This window comes from Sapajus apella, unplaced genomic scaffold, assembly GCF_009761245.1.
Source record: "Sapajus apella isolate SASKATOON/1434 unplaced genomic scaffold, GSC_monkey_1.0 scaffold20, whole genome shotgun sequence".
Classification (NCBI taxonomy): domain Eukaryota; kingdom Metazoa; phylum Chordata; class Mammalia; order Primates; family Cebidae; genus Sapajus; species Sapajus apella.
Window position 1 is genome coordinate 10,166,191 of NW_022436960.1, and position 14,212 is coordinate 10,180,402.

The following is a 14,212-nucleotide window of genomic DNA, read 5'->3' on the forward strand; positions in this document are numbered from 1 at the left end:
AACTTCTGCTTCTGTTACAAAGAGTACATGTCACGGTTCATAGGCAGTAACATTTCAGAGAACTGACATGAGCAAGTGGTGAAAATTGGGCATTAAATGTAAAAATAACAGTTCTTCATAAATAGAAGGAAAATGAGGAAATAGAAATACTGAAGAGGAGAGTCCTTGAAAGAGACCCAAGGAAACCCTCAATTCACACCCATGTCTAGTATACAGATATGATGCCACTTAATGAATGTGCATAATCTGATGTATTATGTACCTTAAGAGAGCCAGGTGGGGTGGGTTATGTTTTTGTGCTGTGATATGGTATAAGGCCTTAAGCAAATCTAAGGCCTTAAGTAACCAATCTGTGTTGACTACAATTTAGATCTTTCCTCTCCTTCTGTAGCCATACTTTGATTTTGCTTTAAAAAGATTGTTTAGCCAGGCTAATTTTGATTTTGCTTTAAAAAGGTTATTCAGCCGGGCCTGGTGCCATACACCTATAATCCAGCACTTTGGGAGGCCAAGGCAGATGGATCACCAGAGGTCAGGAGTTCAAGACCAGCCTGACCAACATGGTGAAACCCTGTCTCTCCTAAACAAAAAATTAGCTGGGTATGGTTGTGCATGTCTGTAATCCCAACTACTTGGGAGGATGAGGCAAGAGAATCACTTGAAAATGGGAGGCGGAGGGGTTTCCTCCCGTCCCGATATCAAAAAGGTTGACAGGCGGGTCGAGTCTGAAGAATCTGGCGATGAAGAAGGGAAGAAGCACAGCAGTGGCATCGTGGCTGACCTCAGTGAACAGAGCCTGAAGGATGGGGAGGAGGACCCAGAAGAAGAACACGAGCTACCTATGGACATGGAAACCATCAACTGGACAGAGATGCAGAGGATGTTGATTTGAATCACTATCGCATTGGGAAGATTGAAGGATTTGAGGTACTGAAGAAAGTGAAGGCTCTCTGCCTCCGCCAAAATTTAATTAAAGGCATTGAAAATCTGGAGGAGCTACACGAGAGCTGGATCTTTACAACAACCAGATCAAGAAGATTGAGAATCTGAAGGTGCTAACAGAGCTGGAGATTCTAGATATTTCTTTTGATCTGCTGAGAAACATCTAAGGGATTGACAAGTTGACACAACTGAAAAAACTCTTCTTGGTCAACAAAATCAGTAAAATTGAAAACTTAAGCAACTTACATCAACTACAGATGCTAGAGCTGGGATCTAACTGCATCCAGGCAATCGAAAATATTGACACATTAACCAATCTGGAGAGTTTGTTTTTGGGGAAAAACAAAATTACTGAACTTCAGAATCTGGATGCGCTCACCAACCTGACGGTCCTCAGTATGCAGAGCAACCGGCTGACCAAGATCAAGGGTCTGCAGAACCTGGTGAACCTGCGGGAGCTGCACCTCAGCCACAACGGCATCGAGTTTATCAAGGGCCTGGAGAACAATAACAAACTCATCATGTTGGACATTGCATCAAATAGAATCAAAAGGATTGAAAACATCAGCCATCTAACAGGGCTGCAAGAATTCTGGATGAACGACAATATTCTTGAGAGCTGGAGCGACCTCGACGAGCTGAAGGGAGCCTGGGGACGGTGTACCTGGAGCGGAACCCCCTGCAGAAGGACCCCCAGTACCGGAGAAAGGTCATGCTCACCCTCCCCTCCATGCGGCAGATCGATGCCACGTTCATCAGGTTCTGAATCCTCCTTGCTCCTCACGGCGTCCCTGTCCTCGAAAGAACTGCCCAGCCACAGTTTTTTAACCCACCTGTTGCTCCTGAGGTCGTCACTGTATCAACAGTCACAAACCCAACGGCAATAAAGGCACTGACGATAGCTGACGCATGATGCCACACACGTTTTCAGATGCCATTGCAATTAAACCTTGCCACACAGTCCTCCTGGGTGAGTGTTGACAGTTACTGTAGCCACACAGAGAATACTGGAAACATCATGTTCATTTACTAGAAATTCCTTTATTTCCTCCTCTCAGAAGGCGGTCACAGGCTCCACCTAATCCATGTGAAACACAGGGCCAGAGAGTGCTTAATGGCATTCACGTGCAGTCCGGGTGGCGCTCGGGGGCTGGCCCGGCTGGCCCCAGTCCTGGTTAGCAGGGTTCAGGCAGGCCTGACCTGCAACAGCTGAGGTTTTTTAAATCAGACAAGGCCATTTTTTTTTAAATTATGTAAGTTAAAAAAGCATGGGTAAAAGCTGCCTCAGGCCTGTGTGCTGTGTTCCTTAGAGCTCTCCTTTAACGAGTGCCGGGCAGGCTGACTGCTTTCACGTGTACCCGTCAGTCCTTGCCGCAGCTCAGGTGGGTGTAGGTGAAAGCTCAGGTGTGGGGACGGTGCCCCATGTCCACGCGGTCTGTGCTGCTGCCAGAATGAGAGCCCAGTAAATCTCCAAAGACGGCCTCCAAGGATCTGAACTCTTGGCCACTTGTGTAGTGGCTTCCTGTTCTCACCCCATTGTTGTTTTGCCTTTTTTTTTTTTTTTTTGGGACGGAGTTTCACTCTTGTTACCCAGGCTGGAGTGCAATGGCGCGATTTCGGCTCACCGCAACCTCCGCCTCCTGGGTTCAGGCAATTCTCCTGCCTCAGCCTCCTGAGTAGCTGGGATTACAGGCACGCGCCACCATGCCCAGCTAATTTTTTGTATTTTTAGTAGAGACGGGGTTTCACCGAGTTGACCAGGATGGTCTCGATCTCTTGACCTTGTGATCCACCTGCCTCGGCCTCCCAAACTGCTGGGATTACAGGCTTGAGCCACCGCGCCCGGCCCCTGTTTTGACTTTTTAAATATAAAATGTACATTGACAGACAAGAAAAAAAAAGAAAATGGGAGGCAGAGGTTGCATTGCACTCCAGCCCGGGCAACAAGAGCAAAACTCTGTCAAAAAAAAAAAAAAAGATTACTGAATCCTTTTAAAAATATATATTCCTAAAATATGTATGTGTGTGTGTTTCTTTTCTGTTTGTCAGTGGGACTAAGGCATTTTATTTACTATGCATCCTTCCTGATTTAGATAGCTACAATGCAAAGAAATCAAGTAGCATGTATTTAGTAAAATACAAATAGTCATGAAATTTTTTTTTTTTTTTTGAGACGGAGTTTCGCTCTTGTTACCCAGGCTGGAGTGCAATGGCGCGATCTCGGCTCACCACAACCTCCGCCTCCTGGGTTCAGGCAATTCTCCTGCCTCAGCCTCCTGAGCAGCTGGGACTACAGGCACGCGCCACCATGCCCAGCTAATTTTTTGTATTTTTAGTAGAGACGGGGTTTCACCATGTTGACCAGGATGGTCTCGATCTCTTGACCTCGTGATCCACCCGCCTCGGCCTCCCAAAGTGCTGGGATTACAGGCTTGAGCCACCGCGCCCGGCCATAGTCATGAAATTTTAGAGTTGGAAGTAACCTTACAAATTATGTGATTTATTTCAGAGATAAATCTCAGGATAGGTATTTGCCCTCAGATTACAGAGCTAATCATTGACAAACTGGGTTACATAAGTAGCCCTTAGTTTGTTTTTTGTTTTTTTTTTTAATTTTAATAGAGACAGGATTTCACCATGGTGGTCAGGCTGGTCTCGAACTCGTGAACTCAAGTGATCCACCCTCCATAGCCTCCCAAAGTGCTGGGATTACAGGCGTGAGCCACCGTACCCAGCCTAGATATTTTTAAAGCTGATAAAAGGTCAGAGAAATCATTAATCAATTTGTGTTTTTTTTCTTTTTGTTTTTTTTTTAGACAGGGTTTCACTCTGTCACCCAAGTGGAGTGCAGTGGCACGATCTTGGCTCAGTCACTGCAGCATCCTCACCCCAGTCTCAGATGATCCTTGCACCTCAGCTTCCCGAATAGCTGGGACCACAGGTATGCACCAGCACACCTGGCTAATTTTTTGTATTCTTTGTAGAGACAGTTTTACCACATTACCCAGGCTGATCTAGAACTCCTGGATTCAAAGGATCTGCCCTCCTCAGCCTCCCAAAGTCCTGGGATTACAGGCGTGAGCCACTGTGCCCAGCCTAGTCAACCTTTATGAATCACTTTTATTATTAAAACTTTTAAGTGAAATTCAATTTATACACCTTTTCTTATCCTTGAAATATTGTTTCACTTGGAACAGCAGGCTTCCATTAAGTACTCTTAGGCAATCAAAACAATGCCAACTAGAAAAAGTTATAGATGTTCCTGGACCTAAGACAAAAAAAAAGTTATAGATGGTCAGAAATTATCTTTGTTTCGTTTATGATATTTCTAATATTTAACTTATTTATTATAGTACTATTATCTCTATACAATCATTAAAGAAAACAGCTGGCTGGATGTGGGGGCTCATACCTGTAATCCCAGGACTTTGGGAGGCCAAGGTGGGCAGATCACCTGAGGTCAGGAGTTCGAGACCAGCCTGACCAACATGGAGAAACTCTGTCTCTACTAAAAATACAAAATTAGCTGGGCGTGCTGGCACATGCCTGTAATCCCAACTACTCGGGTGGCTGAGGCAGGAGAATTGCGTGGACCAGGGAGGCAGTGGTTACAGTGAGGTGAGCCAAGATCACCCCATTGCACTCTAGCCTGGGCCACAAGAGTAAAACTCTGTCTCAAAAAAAATTTTTACCTGTGTATTTTGAAAATAGATCACATTGTTAAATTGGTATCTGAACCTTTTCTCTGAACATTTTACGTTTCCTTCTTTGGAAAATGTGTTTATAAAGAAGAAATTTCAAGATAATATTTGCGTTTGTGGCCCAGTGTTTTTAGATTCTGATTTGTAAGGTTGGTCTTTTAATTAATTTTAATACTGATTTCAATTCTGTCTTCTTCATAAGCAGGCTACATGTTTGACAAAGATGGGCCAGTATAGAAGAAATGCCATGTTTTCTAATCTGCTGCTGCCCTTGGGTCTCACCCAGGCTGGAGTACACTGGCACAGTTAGGTCACTCCAGCCAGGAATTCCTGGGCTCAGGTGAGCCTCCCACTACAGCCTCCCAAGCAGCCAAGCACTAGGTGTGTGCTAACATGCCGGGCTAATTTTTTTTTTTTTTTTTTTTGAGATGGAGTTTTACTCCTTTTGCCCAGGCTGGGTGAAATGGCATGGTCTCAGCTCACTGCAACCTCCACTTCCTGGGTTCAAGCAGTTCTCCTGCCTCAGCCTCCCAAGTAGCTGAGCTATAAGCACCCACCACCATGCCCAGCTAATTTTTGAATTTTTAGTAGAGACGGGGTTTCACCATGTTGGCCAGGCTGGTCTTGAACTCCTGACCTTAGATGATTCGTTAACCTTGGCCTCCCGAAGTGCTGAGATTACAGGCGTGAGCCACCATGCCCAGCTGCCAGGCTAATTTTTAAATTTTTTTGTAGAGATGGGGTCTTGCTTTGTAGCCCTGGGCGGTCTCAAAACTGGCTTCAAGTGATCCTCCTGTCTTGGCCTCCCGAAGTGCTAGGATTATAGGCATGAGACACCACACCTGGCAAATTTGCTTTCTATGGTACAAACAGCCACAGGCAAGCAGAATAAAGTTACTCTTTGAAACAGCTCCAACTTTACTTTTGAACAGGAAAGTCAACAGCACAATCCTACCTAAAAATAAGCTTGACATTAGACTTAGATAAATCTTTTAAAATGTGAAACATATGGAATTTATGCAAGATAGATGTGTTTTCTAAAAGTAAGTCCTTTTGCGTCACAGTAAGAAATGTTTATTTTAATAATAGAATTCTGTGGCCAAGGACAAGAACTTTTACTCTTATAATAAGTTGTGGTTGCTTGGCTATCGTATTAGTTGGTGCAAAAGTAATTTTAGGACATTTAAACCTTTTTTCTTTTGAGAATAGAGTCTCGCTCTGCTGTCTAGGCTGTAGCACAGTGGCGTAATCTCAGCCCACTACAGCCTCCGTCTCCTGGGTTCAGGTGATTCTCCCACCTCAGTCCCTTGAGTAGCTGGGATTACAGGCGTGTACCACCACACCCGGCTAATTTTTGTATTTTTAGTAGAGACAGGGTTTCACCATGTTGGTCAGGCTGGTCTCGAACTCCTGACCTTGTGATCCATCCTCCTTGCCCTCCCAAAGTCTTGGGATTACAGGCATGAGCCACCGCACCCGCCCATTGAAACCTTTTTGGGAAGAAAAATTTACTTTGAAAACATAGGGAAAAAAAAGTATGGGAGGAAATCAATTCCCCCCACCTTCCCATTTAGAAATGGGCATTCAGAATCAGAGAATTTTTTTTTCTTTTTTTGAGATGGTCTCTGTCACTCAGGCTGGACTGCAGTGTCATGATCATAGCTCACTGCAAATTTGAACTCTTAAGGGCTCAAGCAGTCTTGAGTTCAATAGCTCAAGATTTTTGAGGGTTCAAGCAATCTTCCCAGTTAGCCTGTAGAGTAGCCGGGACTACAGGTGCATGCAACCATGCTTGGCTAATTTTTTTAAATTTTTTGTAGAGACAGTGAGGCGGGGGGCCTCAATTACGTTGCCTAGGCTGGTCTTGAACTCCTGGCCTCAAGTGATCCTCCTGCCTCACCCCAAGAGCTTGGATTGTAGGCGTGAGCCACCACGCCCAGCTTAGACTCAGGATTTATGCTTCTGCCACTAGTTGCATTTCAAATCCTGGGCCAAGTGACATCCTTTGTCTATCTACTTCTTATCCTTTAGGTTTCAGTTTAAACATTTGCTGTAGGAGAACTTTTAAATTTTTTATAATTGAGAAGGCCTGTACTTTAAAAGAAATAAAGTTTATGTTTTCTTCCAAATGAGAAAATCAGTTGGAGATATCTGTGGCCCTCAATTTATTATGTAGTACTTTTATCTACTTTCTATTTAACCTAAAGATACAACTACTTCTCAGTGAAGTTGTTCAATCAATTTAAGTGTAGATCATCATTTATTATATTGCAATAAGATCCATACATAAGACAACCTGAGGCCGGGTGCAGTGGCTTACGCCTGTAATCGCAACACTTTGGGAAGCCAAAATGGGCAGATCACCTGAGGTCAGGATTTCGAGACCAGCCTGGCCAACGTGGCAAAAACCTGTCTCTGCTAAAAATACAAAAAATTAGCTAGGCATCATGGTGTGCACCTGTAATCCCAGCTACTAGGATGGCTGAGGCAGCAGAATCACTTGAGCCTGGGAGGCAGAGGCTGCAGTGAGCCAAGATGGTGGCCACTGCACTCCAGCCCGGGTGACAGCAAGATGTCGTCTCAAAAAAAAAAAAAAAAAAAAAAGACAACTTGAAAACCTAAGCTTTTTCACTCAGTTGCTCAGTTGTCAACCTCTATATGTTATGACAAAATCTTTAGAAACAATTCCTTGTTTGAACTATTGTGATTGGTAGTTGAGCACCACACAGTTCAAAACTATATCCATACTGGTGATGGGTGCAGATAAACATGTTTGGGGAGATTAATAACATTACAATGTAAAAATCCAGAAACCACAGTAGAAAAGATTAGTAGGTCGGGCGTGGTGGCTCACGCCTGTAATCCAAGCACTTTGGAGGCCAAGGTGGGCAGATCACCTGAGGTCGGGAGTTCAAGACCAGCCTGACCAACATGGTGAAACCCCATCCTAAAAAAAAAAAAAAAAAAGATTAGTAAATGTGATTCATAAGAACTAAAATTTCTGAACATTCTGTAAATGTGGTCAAAATAGAAACAGGGAAAAAGTATTTAGTATTTTTGAACCAATGACTAAGAATAAATTCTTTTATGTAGATCTCTTATGTACAAGTCAGGAAAATGCAACAGAGAAATAGGCAAAGGAAAGGAACCACAACATTACAGAAGAAATACACATAGCTTTTCAGTGAAAAAAAAGTACACTTCAAAGATGTTATAATACCCACAAAGTAATTCTATTTTTTACTTTTCAGACTAAAAAATCAAGTTTTGATGCAGTATTGCGCTAGAAAGGATGTGAGGGCTATATTGATGGCGAAGAGTGTAAATTGCTATAAGCTCTTAGTCAAGTTGACAATTCTGGTTAGAATGTTAAATGTATGTGCTCTTTGACTCAGCAATTTCATGTATAGAAATTTGTCCTACAGAGTAACACACATTCACAAAGATCTGTTTATGACTATTTGTCGCAGCATTATTAGTAACAAAAGGCTAGAAACAACCTAAATGTTTGTCAGAAGATCATAATTAGATAAAAATAGAGGAAACTTAGTACAACAATATTGTGCAGCCATGAAAAAAACTAAGGTATAGTTCTATACGCTGTTAAGGACCAATCTCTGAGATACGTTAAATAAAAACTAGCAAGATAGAGAACTGTATAAAATGCTACTATTGGGAAATGTAAGCTAGATATACATGTATCTCTGAAAGAATAGCCCAAATACCTCTGGGAAGAGGGAGTAGCAGTTGGGAGTGAGGGAGATTTTTCATTTTATGCCCTTTTGTTCTTTTTCCATTAAAAAAATTTTGTATGTAATTTTCTGCATGAATACAGATGTTATTTTGAAACTTTCCATTTTTAATTTTTATAAAAAGTTATGCTTGAGATTTAATAAGAACAGACCAGCCATACTAACAGTTTAAAACACTGTCATGGCTGGATGCAGTGGCTCACGCCTGTAATCCCAGCACTTTGGGAGGCTGAGGTGGGCAGATCAAGAGATCAGGAGATAAAGACCGTCCTGTCTAACACCATGAAACCCCATCTCTACTCAAAATATAAAAAATTAGCTGGGCGTGGTGGCACACGCCTGTAGTCCCAGCTACTCGGGGGGCTGAGGCAGGAGAATTGCTTGAATCCAGGAGGCGGAGGTTGCAAGTTACTCCAGCCTGGGTAACAGAGCAAGACTCCGTCTCAAAAAAACAAACAGAAAACAACCACTGTCATGTTAGTAATTCAGGGAAAAAAATAACCAGTTCAAACTTTAAAAGCAAAGCAAAAAAAAAAAAAAAAAAAAAAAAAATCCACATTTTCCATTCAACTGCTTTGTCAGAAGATGGAGGAAAAGCCCAGTGTGGTGTCTCACACCGGTGATCCCAGCACTTTGGGAGGTGGAGATGGGAGGATCCCTTTAGCCCAAGAGTTCGAGACAAGCCTGGACAACAGAGCGAGACCTTGTCTCAAAAAACAAGAAAAAAAATAATAATGGAACTTCCAGAGAGTAAGAGAGCTGGGCTAAATATGAAATAAGATACCATAAAAAAAGAGAAGAGGTATTTCTAAAACCAATGTGCCTAACCTTGAAAAAAATGGTCCTATAGCCAGTATATTATTTTCAAAGTATAAAATGAATTTCACAATGTTGCTGTAAGGATTCCACTTCTCAGGTGACCTTAGAGATCAGAATCGCTCTATTTAAAGACATGGCCCAGGAAACTGAAGTTAGACAGCTTCTATTTAAATCTTTTAAAAAGTAGCAGCTGACATTGGGATAGTAACAGGCCATTGGGGTGCAGTTTTAAATAGAGATTTATTCCAATGCCAAAAATTCTACTGGGAATGGAAGTACCTTCTAGAAACAGTAGTTTAAATGAGTGCTTTACGGGTCCAAGATATTGAACACCAGAGTACTGGAATTCTATACTATAGCTCTAAGAGTTGTGACACAGCTGGGCACAGTGGCTCATGCCTATAATCCCACCACCTTGGGAGGCCAAGGCAGGCCGATCACCTGAGGTCAGGAGTTCAAGACAAACCTGACCAATATGGAGAAACCCCGTCTCTATTAAAAATACAAAAAGTTAGCTGGGCATGGTGGCCCATGCCCGTAATCCCAGCTACTCGGAAGGCTAAAGCAAGAGAATCACTTGAACCCAGGAGGTGGAGATTGTGGTGAGCTGAGATCATGCCACTCCACTCCAGCCTAGGTAATAAGAACTAAACTCCGTCTCAAAAAAAAAAAAAAGAGTTGCAACATTTGGCCAGGCACAGTGGCTCACACCTGTAATGCCACCACCTTGGGAGGCTGAGGCAGGAGGATTGTTTGAGCCCAGGAGCTTGAGACTAGCCTGGGCAACATAGCAAGACTGCATCTCTTTTTTTCGAGATGGAGTTTTGCTTGTTGCCCAGGCTGGAATGCAGTGGTGCCATCTCGGATCACCCCAACCTCTGCCTCTCAGGTTCAAGCAATTATCCTGCCTCAGCATCCCAAGTAGCTGGGATTACAGGCATGCACCATCACCCTTAGCTGTTTTTGTATTTTTAATAGAGACGGGGTTTCTCCATCTTGCTCAGGCTGGTATCGAACTCCTAACTTCAGGTGATCCGCTCACCACAGCCTCCCAAAGTGATGGGATTGCAGGTTTGAGCCACCATGCCCAGCCAGATATTAACTTTTAATCTTTATTCTATCTGGACAGTGAACTAGGTTGTTTTGGAGTCTAGCAAGAGAAGTGTACCATGGCAACAAGAATTACTCATTCAATAAAAAGTTACTGAGCAACTACTATATGCTAGGCACCATTCTAGGCATAGGGCCTGCAGCAGTGCACAGAGACAAAATTTCTGCTCCTATAGAGTTTAGATTCTGACAAAATGTATAACAGTACATAATGATAAGTGCTGTGGAGAAAAACAGGTAAAGTGATGCTTAATTTTAAATAAGGGTCATCAGAGGCACCCTCACTAAAGTGACATTTCAGCAGGCCAGAGTGAAGCATCCAGGTAGAAGACACACTGAGTGTAGAGGCCCTGAATCAAGAATCAGCAGGAAGACCATTGTGGCTGCAGTGGAGTCAGAGGCAGAGGGATTAGTAGAAAATGAAGTCAAGGGCTGGGTGTGGTGGCTCGTGCCTGTAATCCTAGCATTTTGGGAGGCTGAGGCAGGCGATCATGAGGTCAAGAGATTGAGACCATCCTGGCCAACATGGGAAAACCCCCTCTCTACTAAAAATATAAAAATTAGATGGGTGTGGTGGCACACGTCTGTAGTTCCACCTACTTGGGAGGCTGAGGCAGGAGAATCACTTGAACCCAGGAGGTGGAGGTTGCAGTTAGCTGAGATCACGCCACTGCACTCCAGCCTGGTGACAGAGCAAGACACCATCTCAAAAAAAAAAAAAAAAAAAAAAAAATTAGGTCAAGGGCAGGGCAGGGCCACTTATGAACTGCCAGAACTTCCCATGGCAAGGACTTTGCCTTTCATTCCGAGAAGGGAAGCTATGGGAGGACTTTCTTTTTTTTTGAGATGGAGTTTCGCTCTTACTGCCCGGGCTGCGGTGCAATGGCGAGATCTTGGCTCCCCGCAACCTCTGCCTCCCAGGTTCAAGTGATTCTCTTGCCTCAAGATTTTTGAGAGGAATAACATTTTAAAAGGATCCCCCTGGCCACAGGAATGATAATAGACTCGTAGGAAACTCAAGGAACAGATTTTGGTGAGTAGAAAGATCAGCAACTTAGATTTGCATAGGTTCAATTTCATGTATCTGGTAGGACATCTTACCAAGCACCATGTCAAGGCCTGTCAGCCAATTGGATAGTCAAGTCTGGAGCTCAGGAGAGGGATCCAAGGTAGTGACATAAATTCGTATATTTATTTATTTTGAGACAGGCTCTCATTCTGTCCCCCAGGCTGGAGTACAGTGGTGCAGTCTCCATTCACGGCAACCTCCACCTCCCAGGCTCAAGTGATCCTCCCTTATATGCCTCCCAAGTAGCTGGAATCACAGACACGCGCCACCATGCCCAACTAATTTTTGTATTTTCATTTATTTATTTATTTTGAGACGGAGTCTTGCTCTGTTGCCAAGTCTGGAGTGCAGTGGCGCGATCTCTACTCACTGCCACTTCCGCCTCCCAGGTTCAAGCAATTCTGCCTCAGCCTCTCGAGTAGCTGGGACTACAGGCGCATGCCACCATGCCTGGCAAATTTTTTGTATTTTTATTAGAGATCATGTTAGCCAGGATGGTCTCGTGCTCCTGGCCTCATGTGATCTGCCCACCTTGGCCTCCCAAATTGCTGGGATTATAGGCATGAGCCATGGATGAGATGTCCAAAGGAGATACACAAAAAAAGAACTGGGGCACACCAACATTTAGAGGTTGAGCAGATCCCCAACAAGGAACCAGCAAAGACTTAAGGGCTTCTGAGGGCCAGGAGTGGTGGGCTGATGCCCGCAATCCCAGCACTTTGGGAGGCCAAGGTAGGCAGATCACTTGAGGTCAGGAGTTGGAGACCAACCTGGCTAGCATGGTGAAACCCCGTCTCTGCTAAAAATACAGAAATTAGCTGGGCATGGTGGTGCTGTGGTCCCAGCTACTTGGGAGGCTGAGGTAGGACGATTGCTTGAACCCAGGAGGTTGATGGAGGCTGCAGTAAGCCGAGATCGTGCCACTGCACTCCAGCCTGAGCAACAGAGCAAGAGCTTGTCTCAAAAAGGAAAAAAAAAAAAAAGCTGGTGAGGAAGGCGGCAAACCAGGAAAATATATAGGACGGGATCATCTAATATATGGTGCCACATGTGCTATTTAATAAGAATTTAAAACCCAGTTTCTCAGTCACATTAGCCACATTTTTTTTTTTTTTTTTTTTTAATAGAGACAGGGTCTCACTGTTGCCCAGGCTGGGGTATAGTGGTATGATGACCATAGCTTACCACAGTTTTGAATGCCTGGGCTCAGGGGATCTTTCCGCCTTAGCTTCCCAAGTAGTCAGCATACAGGTGTGAGTCATCACACCAGGCTCATGTTATCCACGTTTCAAGGGCTCCTTTCAGGTGGCTATGGCTACTGTTTGGACAGCAAAGAAACAGAACATCGCCATTATTGCTAAAGTTCTACTGGCCAGTGCTGGTCCAGAAGACAACTGAAGAAAGTATCTCAAGGACAGGGAGTGTCAAAAATGGCTAATAGCTGGGCGCGGTGGCTCACGCCTATAATCCTAGCACTTGGGGATGCAGATGCGGGGGTATCATGAGTTCAGGAGATTGAGACCATCCTGGCCAACTTGGTGAAGCCCCTTCTCTACTAAATTAAAAAAAAATTAGCTGGGTGTGGTGGTGTGCGCCTGTAGTCCCAGCTACTCTGGAGGCTGAGGCAGGGGAATCGCTTGAAGCCAGGAGGCGGAAATTGCAGTAAGCTGAAATCACACCACTGCACTCCAGCCTGGCAAGAGTGAGACTCCATCTCAAAAAAAAAACCAAAAAAACTGCTAACAGTAATTTGAGGACTGAGACCTGACCATTGGATTTGGTTATGTGTAAGTGACCAGCAACTTCCTGACAGGACAGCAGTTTTGGTAGAGTGGGAGGCAAAAACCTGACAAGTATCTTCAGGACAAACTGGAGGAGAGGACTTGAAATCAAGAGGCGACTCTGAAGATGTGCAATTAGGACGGCTAGGGTGAATTTAACTGCAACATATTTGTTGAAGCTGTTCCAAAGATAAGCACAACTCTCATAACAGTTGAGTTTTTGGTAAACGGCACATAAAAACCCCATGGACCAGTGATTTGCAACCCTGAGAGAATCACTTGAAGATTGCTCGGGGTCCATCCCAGAGATGTAACTGGTTGGAAAGGGATGCTGGCATTGTTTAAATGTAAGTTTTCCTTGGGAAATTCTAATGTACATACAGCTACAGTCCAAGACCTACTCACGGCCTTAGACCAAAGCATAAATACGAATGCATGATAATTCCCAATCATGGTCCAAAATTATATTGAACTTCTTATATCAGAAAATTTATTAAATGATGGCACATATTTGATGCAAAGATGAGACATGGCATTGCAGTAAGTTTTTCTGACAGTTTTGGAGACTGAGAATGTTAAATCCATCAAATGGAAATCAACACTAGATAATCTTTTTTTTTTTTTTTGAGGCAGAGTTTCACTCTTGTTGCCCAGGCTAGAATGCAATTTCGGCTCACTGCAACCTCCGCCTCCTGGGTTCAAGCAATTCTCCTGCCTCAGCCTACTGAGTAGCTGGGATTACAGGCATGTGCCACCATACCCAGCTAGTTTTGCATTTTTAGTAGAGACAGGGTTTCTCCACGTTGGTCAGGCCAGTCTCAAACTCCACACCTCAGATGATCTGCCCGCCTCAGCCTCCCAAAGTGCTGGAATTACAGGCATGACCACCGCGACCTGCCAATAATCTTAAAAAAAGAAAAAAAGACTAACCCTATTCACCATGAACAAATGTGCTGGTTTCATTTCTTTGTGGGCAGAGTTACTCATAGGAGCATTTTATCTGATGACTCAACTTCCCCAAAGGAAAGCTTTCTGTTA

General features: G+C 43.8%; 1 long non-coding RNA gene and 1 pseudogene across 2 annotated transcripts; one reads left to right on the forward strand and one right to left on the reverse strand.

Moving 5' to 3' along the window:
• The first annotated feature begins 593 nt into the window (after positions 1 to 593).
• On the forward strand, positions 594 to 1,905 carry LOC116557846 (annotated as a pseudogene). The gene is made up of 2 exons (XR_004271728.1): positions 594 to 1,520; positions 1,578 to 1,905. The product of XR_004271728.1 is annotated as a protein phosphatase 1 regulatory subunit 7-like (transcript).
• A 251-nt stretch (positions 1,906 to 2,156) lies between these two features.
• LOC116557848 lies at positions 2,157 to 2,876 on the reverse strand. Its single transcript, XR_004271729.1, has 2 exons — positions 2,802 to 2,876; positions 2,157 to 2,490 (listed from the first exon to the last, which is right to left on the reverse strand). It is a non-coding gene; the product is annotated as an uncharacterized LOC116557848 (long non-coding RNA).
• Positions 2,877 to 14,212: the final 11,336 nt, after the last annotated feature.